At 37.6% G+C, this 19,702-nt stretch overlaps 1 protein-coding gene across 11 annotated transcripts in view; it reads left to right on the top strand.

Moving 5' to 3' along the window:
* The window catches only part of LINGO2 (leucine rich repeat and Ig domain containing 2), a 1,371,976-nt gene that overhangs the window by 1,216,762 nt on the left and 135,512 nt on the right, over positions 1-19,702 (top strand). For 2 of the 11 annotated variants that reach the window (XM_058301967.1, XM_058301971.1), the window contains one exon: positions 2,426-4,256. The exons of the other annotated variants lie outside the window; for them this stretch is intronic. The gene's annotated coding sequence lies outside the window, so the exon portion shown is untranslated. The remainder of the gene's footprint in view (positions 1-2,425; positions 4,257-19,702) is intronic. 11 annotated transcript variants of the gene reach the window in all.

The raw sequence follows: 19,702 nt of genomic DNA, 5'->3' as shown, positions 1-19,702 counted from the left end.
TAACTCAGGACACAGAAAAAGCGGGCTGGCTGGACATGTAAACCATCCCAACTTTTCTGATCTATTTTAGAACAGTAGTTCTGGTCCATTGTCATACAACACCAAGTATATAACTTCTCGTAAAGTTTGTCAGAATAACTTGTTACTTCAAATGTTAAAGTACTAAAGTTTGCAAATCATTTACTATTTTATATGAATTGGAGTGGAATCAAGGCTGTATCTATATGTCAATGTCACTCCCTACCATTTGCTTATGTATGATTTATTGAGTTAATAGGACTGGAGAAGTTACCTTGCATATACTTTTTGGCCTGTGTTATACCTGCAAATGTCACTTATTAAATATGGGGTGGGATGACAGTGAGAAAGGTGCTGTAGAGAATTTTGAAAAATCTGCCTCTAAATCTTCCGAAAGAGACCAATCTGGAACGGTCCTGGGAAAGTTACACAAACTGGTCCAGCTTCCATGGGAACTTCATTGTTCAAGGAGACAAGGGATTCCTGGGAGCCGATGATTTTTTTTTTAATCAGAAGCAGTTCTTAAGCTCTGCCTATAGTAACCTGGTAGCTGGATAATCTATCTTGGGTCTTAAGACTGTAATGTAGGATAATTAAAGAAGCTTAAATAGTCACCAGGTTTTTTGCTTGTTTAGTTTTTTGTTTTTTGTTTTGTTTCTTTTTGTGTAAGTCATGTGGTCATATGTAAGTTTAAAATTCAGATAACGTTTTATAATCAATAGAAAAAAAGCCCTTTTGATGGAAGAAGCCCAACTTACTGCAACCTTATTTAATAGGGATAACTCCAACTGACTCTAGGGGAAATTTAGTCTTCCCAATGACTCAGTTGGCAAGGTGATATACTGGAATTGAGGGAGCGATGCACCTACATAGCTATGCTTATAAAATGGCTGGTAGCAATAGGTTCTCAAAGCTCTATTTAAGGTAATGACCCTAAATAAGGAAATGACCTTTATTTAGTGGGAGGAGGCTGGGTACCTCCACAGGTTCAAGTGATCTGGGCAGGCTGATTAGAGAGCAGTGTGACATGTAGGAGAGCAGAATTACATTAGCCCATCTCTCCTGATCATGCTATGCTGCCCTGCCCAATCCTGCTTCTGCCACTATGCCTGAGTCGTATTCATCAGTGTCCCTTCTCTGTTGCCTATCTTTGCAGTGCCCTGTCACTCTCACCAGCATCTGGCCATTTTGACAGTTAAAACAATTACACTGCCTCATTGGTAACTTCTGGTGATAGAACTCCCCCTAGGAAAAACCAATACATGTAGAAGTGAAGAGGCCTCATTATTTGGATGTCTCTGGCCCTCTCCACCAGCCCAACATCAGGTACCCTTGGCATGAAAGGGTGGCTACTATTACATGCTCCCCAAGGTAGAGAAAACACATTCTCTCACTAGAAAATCTAGTGGGATTAAAGGGCCAGAAACTCTGGGAACCAAATTCCATTTTGGAGTGGTATGAGAAAGGCATTCAGAAAAAATATCAAAATATGAGCCATGGAATGAAATACTGAACAGTCACTAGGATAAGTCCTGCTTAAATATAAGAAAATAGAGGTATTTTTGAGATACTTTCTATACAAGAATAGTTTGCTTTTTGGTCTTTAATTTAAAAGCATTAACCAACCTGCTTTTCCCATAATCCCTCTTATAGACACACTTTGAACTTTATCTCCCCTCTTACAGGATTTCATTCATAGCAATATGCTACTTAGAATTATCAATTGCTAAGTCATAAATACAAAGTCTGACTATGTGCCAGACACGATTCTAAGCACTTGGGGTATCATTAATAGAAAAACAAAACAAAACAAAATACCTTACCTTGGGGAACTGACAGTCAATTTGCCTTTTTCTTGCTTGCTTACATATTCATTTTATCTGTTCTACAAACTCCACCTCAAGCTCTTCTCCCTCTAGGAATATTTTCCCCATTTTTTTTTTCTACCAAAAATGGCCTGCATGTCCTTTGAAGTAATGTAGCATTTTCCTGCATCTGCTCTTTGATGGCTTTTTATCCTGTACTTCCTTGTACATGTTTGTGTGTGTGTTTATACATGTCTTTCTAAATTTTCTGTTTAAGAGTAAAACACATGGAATATAAACTTCTCAAAGACAGTGTGTGTCTTTGTGTGTGTGTGTGTTCATTGCTGTATTCCCAGTATTTATAGTAGGCTTATAGCAGGCTATTTACAAATATTTTGTATGAATGAATAAGTGAATTAATGAATAATGTCTTTGAATCCTTCACAGTACCTTGATGTGTTACATTTGGAGTAATGGATTTGCCAATTAGTTAAAAGTCCTGGATTGAAAAGTCAAGTTTGAAAGTTGACTGTCCCTCCCTGAGAATCAGTTTTCTTATATATCAGACAGAAATTAGAATTTCTGCTTTACTTATTTTGCAGAATTGTTCTGAAGATCAATTAAATTAGATGTGTTTGGGAAAGGACTTCTTTGTTCCCTGCTAAAAAGGTAAAACTTATTAGAACTCTACGTATATTACTATTCAATAAATGAATGAGAAGGAAGAAATATGATTTCATGAAATCTGAGCAATTTGGGGATCTAATCAAGAGTTAGACAGAGCACTCAGACTGCAGACACTTCAGCCATTCCAGGGAATTAATTGATGCTTGAAAGCACTGCACTGCAACTTTGCTGAACATATTTCCTAAGATCAGCCTTACTTCTAAGTTGAAGACAAAATGGAAAGAATTAACCTTTGCATTAAAAGAAAGAGGTCTCGGTGGGTGGCTTTCTGATCCTCTATTGCCTTATTTATAAGATGAGAGTTAAAATGCCCAATATATCTACTTCCTATGGTTGTTGTGATTATCAGAGAAGTTTATATGTTAACAAATGGTCTGTAAATTGGTAAACCCCAATAAATTCTGAGCTATTATAAGCAGTATCTTGCCATTAAAGTCTATGGGTCTGTTACATCCTTTGTTTCTGAAAATCAACATCACTACCCAAGATTTACTTATGACCTAGAAATTCCTAGCGTCCTGGAATTTCTTGAGAGCATTAATTTATTTAGTCTACACAACAATGTTTACAGGGAAGAAACTGAGCCCCACGAAGGCAAAGTGAATTGTTCAGGGTCATGCTGCTTACCAGTGGAAGAAATGGGCTCCCAACACATTAATAACTCCAGATACGGAACTCTTTCCATTAAAGCACAAAGTTCTGAGCTCAATGGTTTTCAAACACCATCATTTTTATTTTCAGTGAGGCCTGATTTCCTTTATTATTATATTCAATCCAATAAAGGTAATATCTGAATATTCTGAGACTTCCTACTACCTCTAAGTTTTGGTAAATGTGTAATATGCTTATTGACAATTTATTTTCAAGGTGAAATTAAACAATGGTTCCCTAGAGATCAAAATGGCAGGATACCTGAACTGTTGATGTTTAATCCATACAAAGATTTTTCAGTGACCTATGTGTTAAGGTAAAAATGTTTTACATTCATAAATATCAGAAAGGTATGTGATCTTGCATATTTTGAAACTTTGAAAGCTGACAAAAATTAAGACTGGGGTTCATATTCCACATCTGCAGCACTACTTATTAAGGAAAGAACAAGATGGGTAGAGAGGTCTAGATTGTATTTAAATCTCTGGAGGAAGGATGGTGATAAGGTGTAGAATTTTAAAATAGACTTTTGAATATATTCTGCAAATAGGCACATGGCAGAAGTTAAGGAGAAATTGCTTCAATAAGCACCGTTATTTTGAAGAATAGTAAGAGTAGCAAACAAAGACATCAATGACCTCAGAGAAACATGAATAACACATTATAGTTCAGATTATATGGACAGCCTTGCCTGACTCCCAGGAATTTGAAGCAAATTTGGTATTCAGAGGCCAGATGGGTTACTTAAAAACTGCTTCTGTGTTTTTAAAGATCTTGTTAAGTCAGCCTTGCGGGGAAAAAGGGTATTTTTTTATGGAGTGAACTCAATTTCTTCTTTCTTTATCATTCAATGACAGTTCAACAAGAGAAGCCTAAGCCCAGTACTCTTGAAGCTACTGTGGAATGGGACCTGGCTCAGGTCTCAGGAGCATTCCTATTCTCCCAGCGAAGGTTTCCACCTAGAAAGCCTCAAAGGGGCTGAAGTCATGATACAATTTCAGGACCAGAAGGAGCCCAGATGAGAAGTTTTTCCTCTAAGCATGAGATCATGGCCTCTTACCGTGATTGCTGTGGTGCCACCCTTGTATATAAATGGTAAATAATCATGCTAAGCAAGCAAATAAAAGCCAGGATCTCAGGGTTCCTTTGCCCAAAAGAAACATAGGTCAACCACTGTTTTACAACCATTTTATTTCTCCTGATGACAGATAAAACAAGGAGTATGATATGTGTCAGCTGATCAGATATTTGAAATCATGGCAAAAGTACAGGTTCTACCTGTGTTATCTGCTCAAGAGCTTTCATTTGCTTAAAGACAAGGTAAATTAATGTGATAAGGTTCTGGGTCAGCCCTTTTGAAGACTTTTAGAACAAATCAGACTGCTGCATCCTTGAGCAGGACACCTTCTGATGTGCTGATTTTAACCGCAAAAGAACCTCTGTGACTAGATCGTATTTTGGTATGTTGTCAAAATATATATCAAGAACATTGTCTGTATGTGCATGAATGTGTGTGTGTGCACACATACAACTGAGTCAGCATTCCTTCCTGTACCTCTGAACAATTGAATGTTGCTGTGTTTATTTTGTGAACTGCCACCAAACTTTCTATCAGAATCAATTATTTATCATCATCACCAATCATCAATCATCATCATCATCATCATCATCATCATCATTATTCCTAACAATTGCTGAGCACTTTTCATGGAGGTAAAGGTAGGTGGTATTAACTACCTTTTCAGGTGAGGAAATTATGGTTTAGACAGATTAAATATGTGTGCTATGTGACATAACAAAAATCTGGCAAAAGTCTAGATTCACACCCTGGGTCTATGGTTCCAGAATACTACATTTTACCATCACCCCATAATGCATCCAATGCACTTTCCCACCCTACCCCCCCCCCCCCCAAAAAAAGCATCTTAAAATCTGAGGCGAAATAGAGGAATTTTTCTTATTTATTTACAAGTCTCTTGACTCTGCCTATCTTGGACATTTAGAAGATAAATATATTTTAATGGTATAAAGACTCAGCCACAATTTATTAAATGTACATCATTGCCCTTTTACCATAAAACTCTTAAATATGTGCTTTTGGACAGTTGCTGCCTCCATTCCTCAATTCACAATGGCCTTCTTTCAGGTAGTTTTTTCTCTTGTTCTACCTGTATTTGGTGAGGTTCCACCATTGTACCAGACACTGTTCAAAGGGAATCCAGTGATGAACACAGAAAACACAAGTCTCATCAGAATATAGAACAAAAATATTAAAAATAATCTCAAAGAGTGATTAGTTTCTTTTTTATTTGGAGACCAGAAGCATCAGCAGTTTCATTCTTCCCAATCCTCCTCCAAAGCATCTCACACCCTGAATTTAGGCTGTGTACTAACTACACACAGGGCACTCTACTAGACTCTGAAGAGCTATCAAGCCAAAAGAAAACATTTCTTGCCCTCGAGTAACAAGGGCAGGAATGCAGTGCTTCCAAGAAATTGAATTTTTCTAAGACACTTTCTAGGACCTATTCTCCATAATATATCTATGAATATCTTAGCAAATTGCTATTTAATATGTTCACTGAACCCAGTGTGTTTTCAAGGTGTTCTGCGGTGTAAGTCTTCAGGGATTAGTCATTTCCACTTGCCAGTGCCATGCTTAGGATGATCTGAGGCAAAAACTACTTCCCCAACATGCCAATTGGCAAAGGCATCAGGTTAGGTTATGATCATGCAAACAGATTAGCCCTCTAAGGGTTAATTAGGAAGCCAGCCCCTTTCAGGACCTGGAATTGTTTACTTGAATGTTTTCATGCAAACTGCCATGTTTCACTTGAGTACTAATTGTGCCTGATGGACCCATTATTTTGTAATCAGAGCAGCTCCTTGACTAGCTCTCTGGGGGTTAATTAAATGGATGAGGTAGTGCCCCGGATATTACCAGCAGACAAGACCACTTGAATTTCTCACCAACCTATTGGAGAAAGTCCTGTTACTATGAACAGCCGGGTTTCTCAGCATCGGTGGTGCCTTTCGCAGTTGGAGTTTATTAGGTTACTGTACCAAGACGAGCCCGGCTGATTCTTCAATGCTGGGTTGACCTCGTTTCTGCTCACAGAGGACTTGTGCCAGTGGATTTAGGAAACCCAACCTGCATGTAGGCAGTCCTGTTTACTGCAGAAGATGATTCCCGCCCCGGGTTAAATGTGTACCTCATGGAAATGTCAATGCCTCCACCCTGAAGGCACTTAAAAGCTAGGAAAGCTGCAATCTAACCTGAAACACACTATACTAAACACTGCAAGAGACCACAATGATTGGTAAGGTGATTAGACATTTCTCTGATGTTTTGCCACTGGTGCCGATGATGGGGGCTGACCTTGTAATCAGCCAGTTCATCTCTCATTGTTCTTTTCTTCCCCCTACTGAATTTCTTGCTCAAGGATTTTTGAGTACAGTGATTGCACATTATTTTTTTATTCTTATATGGGTTTTTTTTTTTTTTGCAACAAGCCCATTGGGATTTAGTAACCAGAAGAGAGTATTGTGTATTGTGACATGAAATAGGAGAATGGTAAATTCTAGAGCTCAAACATCTAAGCCCCTCTACATTTGGGACAATTGGGGAAAGCAGCAAATTAGGAAAGAGATTTTAAAGTGAGGTTTGAACTCATACCTGCAATATCTGCATATCTGAACTATAATAATAAGTAACTTAGGGAAATGGTCTTTGAATAGTATAAATTGTTTTTATGGAATTAGCTGCTGTAGAGAGTCTTTATAATAGAAAGACGTGGGTGTTTGAAGGTAGACAGTGTAACATGATGGCAAGTGTATATAATGAAGTAGAAAGACCTGAACTTAATTCTTATTTCTTCCATGTATCGGTTGTATGATTTTGGGCAACTCACTTTACCTCTCTGAGTCTCATTTTCTTCTCTCTAAAATGGGGATAATAATACTGTCCTACTTTCTGCTACAGGATTGTTGTGTGAATAAATGACTGGGTAAAAATGTAACAATGTTCCAGAAAAACCTTTGTGAGGTTGTAAGCATTTACAAACACATATAAGGTTTAAAAACAACAATGAAAAATGTCTAGTGATGGATGATATTTTGTTACATTCCTCCATGTCTGCACACACAAACAAAAATGGTATAAATTACCCTAGCTGTGTTCTGCAACTTCTATATTAATCCAGAAACTAGCATACTGTTGAAGTCATTTCGCCTTGGTCCTATACTTTTCTTATGTCTGAGCTAGAAAAATGTCACAGCAGGGTTGGCACATCCTCCTGAAGCCAGGGAGAATTTCTCTGTGTAGGGCTAGGAGTAAATGTGGCAAAGAAAATATATTAGGGAAACAAAATGTCCAGCATAGGCAAATATATAGAAACAGAAAGTACATCCGTGCTTGACTAGGGTAGAGGTGGAAGGCAGTTTCTGCTAATGCCTACAGAATATTTTGAAGGGGTATGATGAAAATTGATTGTGGTGATGGTTGCACAACTCTATGAATGTCCTAAAAACAATTGACTTGTACACTTTAAATGGGTGAATTATATCTCACTAAAGCTATTATTCTAAAAATTATATTTAGAAATACATATATACTAGGACATGCAGTGCTAGAACCTGATGGATACTGATGCTTGGCTCTGAAATGGAAAATGCTGACTCCTCAAAAAAGGGTTCTGATAGGAAAAGAGGAGAGCATACACAACTCCAATACAAAAGCAGTCACCAATCCTGTGGCAACGGGGAGTGATGCTGGTGGCGACTACATTGCATTCCATGGCACTCTGGCAAAGTATATCACCTTCAGATCTGAATCTCTTTGCAGACACTCTCTTCCCTTTTCTAGTCTCAGGTTCTTTTCTCCATCTGTTATGCAATGCTTAAATATCTGAGCTCAATCATCGGTCCTAAAGTTCTTTTAGCCATATGGTAGAATACTGTCCATATCAGAGAACAAGTCCATTTTATTCCTACTGATTTGAGACTGAATGTGTGTGTATGTGTTTGTGTGTGTATATATATATATATATATATATACACACACACACAATCCCCAGTTATCAGCAGCAATATTTCTAGGCACTATGAAAAATGTTTTGTATGGATTTTCTCATTACATTTCAATTCTTATAACAACCCTTAAAAAGTAAGTTGGTTTATTATGCCCATTTTTTCTTCTTTATTTTCTTTTAAAGGTTACATTAAAAAAATACAAGGTCCCCATATACCCCCCACCCCATCCACCCCACCCCTCCCACATCAACAACCTCTTGCATCATTGTGGCACATCCACTGCACCTGGCGATACATTCTGGAGGACTGCTGCACCACATGGACAGTGCCCATTTTGCAGGTGTGAAACCTGAGGCTTGGGAAGGTTATGGAGAGCCAGGATTCCAATCTAAGCAGCCTGACTCCAAAGCCATGTGCTTATTCACTTTACTATACTGTTTCGTGTTGTCATTTGTTTGATTGTTTGTGTTCTTAGGAAACTTGAGAGAAAAAAAAATGGTCTAGTGTTTGAGAGATGGGATTCTACGTTCCTGGAATTAGTGACTGTAAAGGAGACCCTGTGGGAAGGGTCTGCTATTTATGTACCTGGATCCTGGGCCATTAGACGCCCTGGTCATTATCTCCATCATTCATTGGGAGCCTCACTACCAGTATGGTTTCCCCCACATGCACCAGTCAGGCCTTGGAAATCTTTTATTCCTTCATTTTGGGAACCTCTTAGATACCAGGCTCAGTGTTAGACATGTGGTACAAAGCAGATAGCCAGAAAAATCAGGATTTAATCCTCTAGCAGGAAAGAAGAAATGGAAAAGGCAGCCATAACAAATAATTTTAAGTGTGTTAGTTATTCCATGAATAAAGGTGTCACAGGAGTAGGTAACTGATTTCTACCCTAACCTGCAGAAGGGAGGTGAGGAAAAGCCTTTCTCAGGAGGTAGGATTCAAATTAACACCTGAAGGAAGCTGGGGATTGTGTTCCAGAGTGTTCCAGACAAAGGAACAGCAACAGCATGTATGTAAGCCCTACAGAGGAAGGAGCATATTTCCAAAAATAGATTAGAAGGTCAATATATTTGAGCTCAGGCCAGATTTTCCCCTCAGGCAGAAAATTCAATTAAGCATTTCCCCTTAGAATTCCATTTTAAGAATGCCTAACCTTAACTTGACAATTTGCTCTCAATATTTAATCTCCTTTCAGGTGTGGTACAATGTTTACGTTCTGTTGCACATCTTCAGCACGTACATATATGTAGGCTTAACAGCTCACAGATGTCCCTCCCAGGCTCACAGAAAGGTAACATTTCCTGGAGGCAGAGGTGTATACAGGTAATTAGGTCAGGATCAGGAGTCAGACTGTTTGGGTTCAAATCCTCAGGTCTACTACTTCCTAGCTGTGCAAACTTGGCCTTTCACTTACACTCTCAGTGCACATTTCTCTCATCTGTAATATGGTGATAATAAAATTATTTAGCTTATGGTTGATTAAATGTATAAATAACATGTGAGACACTTGGAAGAGTTCCCAGCACATAGTAAAAGAGCAAGTTTTAGCTACTATATTCATTATATGTGTAGTGCAATTAAGGGCAAATTTATGTTTTCTAATGAGCAGTTAGTTGATAATTATAATAAAATCAGTCCTGATGGAATTTTATCTTACCAAGAAAGTTTGAAGAAATTCTTTGTACTTTAATTTGAAATGCAACTGTTTAACTCTAATTCCTAGGAGGTGCTTATGGTAAAACCTAAATATAACCTTTTGGTTAAGTAGTGATATTGGGATTTTTCATTTTGTCTGGTTCTCTACAATGTAGCATACTATGTATTTTAATTTTGTAATAGTAATCATTGAAAGCTTTCCTGAAATTTATGAGATGAGGATTTTTATTTACACTTTATAGGTGAAGAAACTGACAAGATCAGTGAATTTTCCATAGTTCCTAATAGTAAGAAACAAATCTGTGATTTGAACCCAACTTTTTTTAGATACAGAGCCTTCCCTTTACCTTATCATACCTCTATCTTACATTTGCATATAATTAAGGCAATGAAATTGGCTCTGGCCAATGCCCTACTTGGAATACTCATCCAATCTCCTTCCACTACAATAATTTCTCTCTAATGACATCGCTAGCCTTATAATTTTACTGAGCTGAATTTAAGATGAAGTCAACCTAATGGGTATAGGGCCTTTCCAATACACTCTTAATCACTGAGTTTGTTTATACCAATGTGTTCTATGATTGCATGCTCTCATAAAAGTTGTTCTTGTTCCAAAAAAAAATTGATTTCCAAAGTCTATGGTTGAGTTCCAGTAAGTCTAGTAGTTCTTTCATCATCTATTCTGTGTTCACATTTAAGAATACCCACAGTTATATGGCATTCCCTGGTTGTTGTAAACTTATGGCAGAGTTCTGTCTAACTGCATTGTCTGATTACTGGCAGACATATCTATTAGCCAATAGCATATTTGGTATTACTTAAGTTGAAAACCCTGTATTTTTTAATTCAGAATTTAATTAAACTCTGAATTTATTTATGAGCATGCCAACCAACTTTTTATAAATCATGTAAATGTAGAATTATTGACAGTAAAAAGCAAATACATATTTTAATAATAGGTTAGTCTGAGTTGGACTAAGCTATGCATTTTCAATGTCTTCAAAATTGTAAAGTCTTTATCCCACCATCAGCTAATCCCAGCTAATTAACTTTTTACTTATAAGAGTAGATTTCTCTCCATACCTCATATTTTCTTTGTAAGTAGGGAGTTTTTATGGTTTTCTTCTGATTAGACTGTTAACAGTATTTGCTTTATAAATTGGCTGAAAGTTTATATTAGGATTTAGAGGAAAGTCAGTTCTATAATTTTCTTATTGTTCATTTATTCTTATATAATTTGCATTTTTTGCTTTATCTTCCAACTATGTTGCTTGCAGGGAATTTTTAAAAGCTATTTATCTATTTTGTGATGTTTGTTTAGTTTGAGTCCAGTAATAAAAACTAAAAATTTTCTTAAGCAACTGAAGTATGTTGGAAAAGAAGGCATGATTTAGGTCACCATTTTTATACCTGTACATTATAGCACTCCTTCTCTTGTCTAGAAATACCTTAGGTACATTATATAATATGGTTCACATATGAATGATAGTAATTATGTTATATATCCAAAAATATTAAAGTTTTCTTAATTATAAAAACAAGTATAGAAGTTCTATTTTCTTTTGGCATGCGTGATGATGCATGAAATATTTTTGACCCATTGGTCCTTTTACTATCAACATAAGCAGCTAAGGGGGATAACATTCCATTTGGCACAACTACTTATTGAGAACTTACTAATGTCAGGCTGTGTTTGTCTCCAGGGATACAAAAATGATCAAATCATGTTTTTGGCTTTAAAGGAGCTCAGAATTTAATAGGGTTTATCAATAAATAAAAGGAAAGTTGTGGTGTGATGTAAAAATCCACAGGAGCAAAGAGAACATTAGGTAATGCTTGAGCTGTTTCTTGAAGAATAAGTAGAAATTAACAACACAAAGAAGTGGGGGAGAGTAGCCAGACAGAGAGAAGAATCTATCTGATTTTCACTGAAAACCTATGAGGTGACAAACCTAAGAAGCAGCAAATAAATGGAGGAACTGGTATTCATACCCCTGTGCTGTTTATCCTCCACCATACTACCTTGTAAAACGGAAAGAAGAGAGAGCTTTAGTTGGAGAGTTAAGAAGGTGCTAGATTTCCTGCAGTAAAAAATACTTTAACCTTCCATAACTTAGTGATTCCCAAATGAGTTAAGCATGAAATATATTTGTTAACACATTCATGCATGTAATAGCTGAAGCTTCAAACTTAGAATAACAAGCATTATGAAATCATGTAGATTTTTATTTTATTTCATCGTGTTCTGCAGTAATTTTACATAGGATCATCTATGGAAAGCGCTTCTGAGATGAACATAAATCAAGATATTTTCTTAAAATCCATTATACTATGTCTATAAAAATTATGTAGCATGTTTAATCTAAGGTCATAATGCTTTCTTTCCTTTCTATTAAAAAAAGCCTGGGCCACGTGGGTTTTCTTATGTCAAGGAAACAATGGCACTTCATTACAAAACAGTGCCAGCACTTCAGCTTCTCTCTGTGTAGGTCAGGATCCTTGACAGTTACAGGTGACAGAAATACTACTCAAATAAGCTTAAGCCACAAAGTGAATTTACTGGTTGGTTCTGAATTCGTGGACTGTGGGATACTGGTGTCCAAGTGCCGTTAATAGGCCTCCAGCTTTCCATCTCTTGGCCCTGAGTTTCTGCTCCATATACCAGCAGAATGGCTGGTGGCATCTCCAAGATCATTCTTAGTACTATGGATCTCAAAGTGCATTTTCCCTGATCATTCCTTACACAGGTTTATTGGCTAGGCCCGTTCTCTATGCCAGGGCAAAATATTCCAGTCAGGCTTGGGTAGTACGCAAATCACTGGGCAACCCTGCAGTGTGAAGGGGCCAGATGAAGCAAAACAAACAAAGTGGGCTCATATATTAAATAATGTGGGAAGGGTAATTTCCCCAGGGAAAGGGCACTGAGACTAGTCAAAAATACAGGTTTTTACATTTGCCTTGTAATTGTTCTGAAATCAGTACCACATAGAAGAAGCAAGAAGACTTACTTTTACTTTATAAAAATCAATTATATCCATAGAATTCAATAGGGTTATAGATAGTTATTGAAATTTTAAGAGAAACTGAATTTTGAGTACATATCTTTTAAAAAGATAATTAAAAGTTTTAAATAACATAGCAGATGGTGTTGTCAAAAAAGAATTTCCTTAGTTTTATTCCTTCTTTAAAACTTATCTTAAGCTCAAAAGCAAGTCTACTATGCAAGTCTATGATAGAGATTAAAAATTATAAGAAAACAGGGAAACGGACTTTGGCCCAGTGGTTACGGCGTCCGTCTACCACATGGGAGGTCCACAGTTCAAACCCCGGGCCTCCTTGACCCGTGTGGAGCTGGCCCATGCGCAGTGCTGATACGCGCAAGGCGTTCCCTGCCATGCAGGGCTGTCCCCTGCGTAGGGGAGCCCCACGCGCAAGGAGTGCGCCCCGTAAGGAGAGCTGCCCAGCGCAAAAGAAAGTGCAGCCTGCCGAGGAGTGGTGCCGCCCACATGTCCCGTGCCGCTGACGACAACAGAAGCGGACAAAGAAACAAGATGCAGCAAAAAGACACAGAAAACAGACAACCGGGGGAGGGGAGGGGAATTAAATAAAAAATAAATAAATCTTTAAAAAAAAAATTATAAGAAAACAGATTGAAACCCCAGCCTTCCAATTCAATGTGGAAGCTTCAATGACAGTCTCAAAAGTACTTCACAACTTAACTAAAACCGGGCCTTAATCCATTTCCATAAGTGCCCACAACTGAAAGCAGGAGGATTGCATCCAGCATCCATGTGGAATCTAAGCCCCCTCTTGATAGAGATGTGGAGTGGACACAACCATTCCAAGGTCCACAGGATGGAGGAATAGAGTATAGATTAGAGTGGACTTACTGATATTCTATTCATAAACTATTGTGATTAGTAATAGAAGAAAATGTGGCATTGGTGTGGAGAACGTGGCCATGGTGGCTGCTGAGGGTTGGGAGTGGGAGGAAGAGATGTGATGTGGGGGCATTTTCGGGACTTGGAGTTGTCCTGGGTGGTGCTGCAGGGACAGTTACCGGACATTGTATGTCCTCCCATGGCCCACTGGGTGGATTGTGGGAGAGTGAGGGCTATGATGTGGACCATTGACCATGAGGTGCAGTGGTGCTCAGAGATGTATTCACCAAATGCAATGCAATGAATGTCTCATGATAACGGAGGAGATTGTTGCTACAGGGGGAGGAGTGGGGTGAGGGGGTGGGGGGTATATGGGGACCTCATATTTTTTGAATGAAATATTAAAAAAATAAAGACAAAAAAAATAAAGCAAAAAAAAAAAAAGATCTCATGCTTTGTGCAAGTAGACTTTCTGCAAATACTGTTACTCCAAAAGAGATAGAATATTAATATAACAGAGGTTGACAATGCCTAAAATGGCCTGGCCATTTAGGGTCCATGGCTGGAACTTGTTAATAACTCATCAGGGCAGCCCTTTCCCCCGCTACCTATACCTACTTTATCAAGACAGTTATTAATAGTAAGCTATTTAAAAACACAGGAGAAGACCATAGCAATTACTGGCAAAAGGAGAAGAATTTGGGGCCTCTACCTCATTTATAAGGAATTAAGTATGCAAGAATATAAGAAATTAAGCCAATTCTTGCATGAAGATAAATCTAAAGTAAAAAACATTTTCAAAAATTTGCTACAAAATGCTTTTTGTAAGTAAAGCATACCAACATTTCCAGAAATTCTTTATTAAAATCTACTTTCCCTCTAGGAAGCTATATATTTTATTGTAGGTTTGTGTGTTTGTTTTTATCAGAAAGAAAATTAAGTTTTGGTAAAGCCCATCTGAGGGAAAGTCACATTTTAGGGGAAAGGAGAGGTCATTTTTAATAGTGTATTGATGAAAATATTGGAAATTTTAAGTCCTTGGAAATTATAACCTGGAAAATAATCATCTCTATATATGACTTTGTATCCTTACATATTATCAATATGATGTATTTGTTTTTATTTTAAAATAAATAGTTTTATTTATTTACCATTATTTACTATGAATCAGGAGGGGTACCTCTCTACCAAAAGAAAGAGAAACACAGCATAACCCCAGTTCCTTGTTTTGTTTATTTTATTTTACTTTTGAGATAGGCAAAGAAGAGAATGATCTAGAACTTTCAAGTTTTGATTCTAAAAATATAGACTATGGAACTTCAAACTTCATCCAATAAAAATAACATCTATTTTAATTTCCTAAACCTATAATCCATGCTATTTTGGGGAGAGTATAGATAGGAAGAAAGCTATGTGTATGTATGTGTGTAGCAATAGCATGATGTGGAGACCAAGGCAAGTCTTATCAAATGTTTATCTCATAGATCAGCTACTACTAAATCCAAATCTTAAGGTTAGACCTGGGCATGATTTAGTTTAAGAGGTCCCTAGAGGCCAATAAGCACATGAAAAGGATACCATCTATAACCCCTAAGTAAAATCACTAAAAATGGCCAAATAAAACTGCAGGCACAAGAGAAGACTAAGGTCCAACCACAGTTCCTCCTAGTTCAATGAATGAAAGAAAGGGAAAGAAGATGAGAGAAGGTTCTAGATCCTCCATGCATCTATCTGGCATACTTTCTTTTCTTGTGGTTAACATCTCTGTCTTCCTACCCTGATGTGCACTGCATAAAGATCTTCAGTGGCCCTCTCTGACTGGACACCCCCACCTTACAACTACCCACAACTCCATTCTATCAAATAAACCATTTCCAGTCCTTTGCTTCTGTCAGCTAGTTTCCACCTGCTTCCCTTCTGCAGCAAGTGCTGGTCAGTGAGAGAAGGTGGGCTAATGCTGACCTCACTTCTTAGAGCACTTTCATTATTCCAGTAGTAATAATAATATTTTTTTAAAAACTCATTACCTCTCAATCTCTGAATGCTTCCCTCGACATGCATAGCTGCTATTCTTTTTCCTTCCCTCTAGTATAATTATATTAATATTTTGTAAGAAAGTCTTATATTGCCATATCCCCTATATTTGTGTTTTACATTAGGTTTTATTATCTTATACAATCCCATGTTACAGTTTTTACTTTCCTTCTAGTAATATACATGACGTTAGACTTTCCCTTTCAACCACTGTCATACCCTTTCAATAGCATTGCTAGTTACAAAACACCATGATATGCTTTAACCATTTCTATTCATTTCCAAAGATTTACAAACTACCTCTTTAACAATTCTGCCCAGATTAACCCTTAGCTTTCCATTCTCTACCCTCTTTCTATTTTCTGGTGACCTATATTCTAGTTATTAACTCCATGAGTTTACACAATATATTTAGTTCATAATAGCACAATTGTACAGTATTTGTCCTTTTGTATCTGGCTTGCTTCACTCAATATAATGTCCTCCAGGTTCATCCATGTTGTCATATGCTTCATGACTTCATTTCTTCTTCTTTTTTTTTTTGTCTTTTTTTAAAAGATACATAGATCACACAAAATGTTACATTAAAAATTATAAGGTTCCCATATACCCTACTCTTCATCCCCCCCACTCCTCCCACATCAACAACCTCTTTCAGAGGTGTGGCACATTCATTGCATTTGATGAATACATTTCGCAGTGCTGCTACACCACATGGATTATAGTTTACATTGTAGTTTACACAATCTCCCAGTCCATTCAGTGGGTTATTACAGAATATATAATGTCCTGCATCTGTCCCTGCAATATCATTCAGGACTTCATTTCTTCTTACCACTGAATAATATTCCATCATGTGTATATACCACAATTTGTTTATCCATTCATCAGTTGATGGACACCTGGGTTGTTTCAAACTTTTGGCAATTGTGAATAATGCCGCTATGAACATTGGTGTGAAGATGTCTGTTCATGTCTTGTCTATCAGTTCTTCTGGGTATATACCTAGTAATGATATTCCTGGGTCCCATGGCAAGCCTACATTCAACTTCCTTAGGAACTGCCAAACAGTCCTCCACATTGGCTGCACCATTGTACATTCCCACCAACAGTTATAATAAGTGTTCCTATCTCTACAAAATCTCTCCAACATTTAAAGTTTTCAAACTTTTTAATAGCAGCCAGTCTAATAAGTTGATTGAACATTTTTGAGTAGTAGCTTTGGCTAGTGGAGGGGAGAAAGTTTTCAAAAAACTAACAGGTGGGTCAGACATTTCCCATGGTTCCTATAGGGAAGGCATTTATGAGTGTTGACAACAGATCATGACAGCAGCATGTGTGCTGTAAAAGAACCTTTTGGGAATGATCTGCCTGGTCTTTTTTTTTTTATCCCCCCCGGCCTTGTCTGCTCTCTGTGTCCATTCACTGTGTGTTCTTCTGTGGCCGCTTCTATCCTTATCAGAGGCACCAGGGAACTGTGTTTCTTTTTGTTGCGTCATCTTGTTGTGTCAGCTCTCCATGTGTGCAGCGCCATTCTTGGGCAGGCTGCACTTTCTTTCATGCTGGGCAGCTCTCTTTATGGGGTGCACTTCTTGCGTGTGGGACTCCCCTATGCTGGGGACACGCCTGCGTGGCAGGGCACTCCTTGTGTGCATCAGCACTGCACATGGGCCAGCTCCACACAGGTCAAGGAGGCTCGGGGTTTGAACTGTGGGCTTCCCATGTGGTAGGTGGACGCCCTATCCATTGGGCCAAGTCTGCTTCCCTGCCTGATCTTTAATCACATAACTATGTGACTCTAGATAAGAAACTACCTCTTTGAGCTTCATTTTCCTTATCTTTAAAATGGAGACTAATTCATTTATTCAACGTATATTTATTGTGTTTCTACAAGTGACACATATTGTGCTAAATGCTGGGAATATAGAAGTGCATATACTAGATCCTCAACAACTGCTAACTGATAATAGACACTGATAACATACTACCTTGTCTTCCTTCCTTAGCTGTTGTATTAGTCAGCCAAAGGGGTGCTGATGCAAAATACCAGAAATTGGTTGGCTTTTAGAAAGGGTATTTATTTGGGGTAGGAGCTTACAGATACAGGCCATAAAGCATAAATTACTTCCCCAACCAAAGTTTATTTTCACATGTTTGAGCAAGATGGCTGCCAATGTCTGCCAGAGTGCAGGCTACCTGGGTTCCTCCCTTCCAGAGTCTTGCTTCTCTGGGTTCAGGGTTCCTTCCTTCCTGGGGTTTGCTTCTCTTTCCTCAGTGTGCTTACTTCCTGGGGCTCCAGCTTAAGGCTTCAGCATCAATCTCTAACATCAAAAACCCTTAACTCTGTCCCTTGCCATGCCTTTTATCTGTGAGTCCCCACCCCTTGTCAACACCCTAATGACATGGACCAATCAAAGCCCTAATCATAACTTAATCACACCCAGGTACAGACCAGATTACTAACATACCAGATCAATATCTATTTTTGGAATTCATAACCATATCAAACTGCTACAGCTGTTATTAATCAATAGTTGTTTTTATTTTATTGAGTATCTGTTCCGTGGCTAGTTGTGGGGAAAAAAATAATCATGTGCCGTAGTCCCCAGTGGCAAGCATTGTATGTTCCAGCCCTGAGAATGGGAGTAGCTAATATTCTTTTCTGCCATTAGCATTTGCATCCCTGTTTTTCAAAAGTACCGATGTCCAGTCCTAATAAAGGCCCATTAAATCAGAATCTCACAGTGAGAAAGGGACACCATTTTATTTTAAAACTCCCCAGATACCAAGAAGCACATGAAAAGATGCTCAACTTCGTTACTCACCAGGGAAATACAAATCAGAATCACAATGAGATAGCACTTCAGATCTACCAGGTGGCTAGAATTTTAAAAAATCAGATGGTGACAAGCATTCTTCAGGATATGGAGAAATATAAACCCTCATATGATGCTAGCGGAGATATTAAATGGTTCAACTGCTTTGGAAAAAAATCTGGCAGTTCCTCAAAAGATTAAAAATGTAGTTACCATATGATTCAGCAGTTTCACTCCCAGGTATATGCCCAAGAGAAATGGGACAATATGTTCATGAAAAAAAACATGTACAGAAATATTTATAGCAACATTATTTATAATAGCCAAAAAGTCTAAACAATCCAAATGTCTATCAACTGAAAAATGGATAAATGAAATGTGGTATATCCATAAAACGAATGTTATCCAGCCATAAAAAAAGGAATGAAATACTGATACATGTTATAGCATGGATGAAACTTGAAAACATTATATTATGTGAAAGAAACTAGTCATGAAATACCACATCTCTGATTACATTCCTATGAACTATCTAGAACAGGAAAATCTACAGAGATAGAAAGAACATTAGTGGTTGTTTAAAGTTGGGAGTGGATGGATAGGGAATTACTAGCTAAAGGATATGGGGTTTTTTGAGGTTTATTCTAAAATTGACTGTGATGATGGTTGCACATGTCATACAATCCATTGAATTGTATGCTTTAAATGGATGAATTGTATGATACATGAATTATATTTCAATAAAGCCATATCTTAATTTGCCAGGGTTGCTACAACAAAGTACCACAGAGTGATTGGATTAAACACCAGGAATTTATTGTCTCACAGTTTGGGATTTGAGAAGTCCAAAGTTTGCAACCCCTAACACTAGCCACAATCCCTTGATTGGAAGTATACTACCTGAACCATAGGAAGCTATGATATCCCAGGAAAGAAATTAGCACCATCAGTTACAGCTTTAGATTCTTAAAGTTGGAAGTAATAATTCTTTAAAAGTTTTACCAGATTCAGTTTCTATACTTTTAATTTTTGTTAAAATATAGATAATTACCATTTATTAAATTGTCTACGATTACAATATTTTTAGAAAAGGTATGTTCACAAAATTAATGTTTGC

Source organism: Dasypus novemcinctus, chromosome 8 (genome assembly GCF_030445035.2).
Source record: "Dasypus novemcinctus isolate mDasNov1 chromosome 8, mDasNov1.1.hap2, whole genome shotgun sequence".
NCBI lineage: Eukaryota > Metazoa > Chordata > Mammalia > Cingulata > Dasypodidae > Dasypus > Dasypus novemcinctus.
This window is presented reverse-complemented; position numbering and strand designations above follow the sequence as displayed.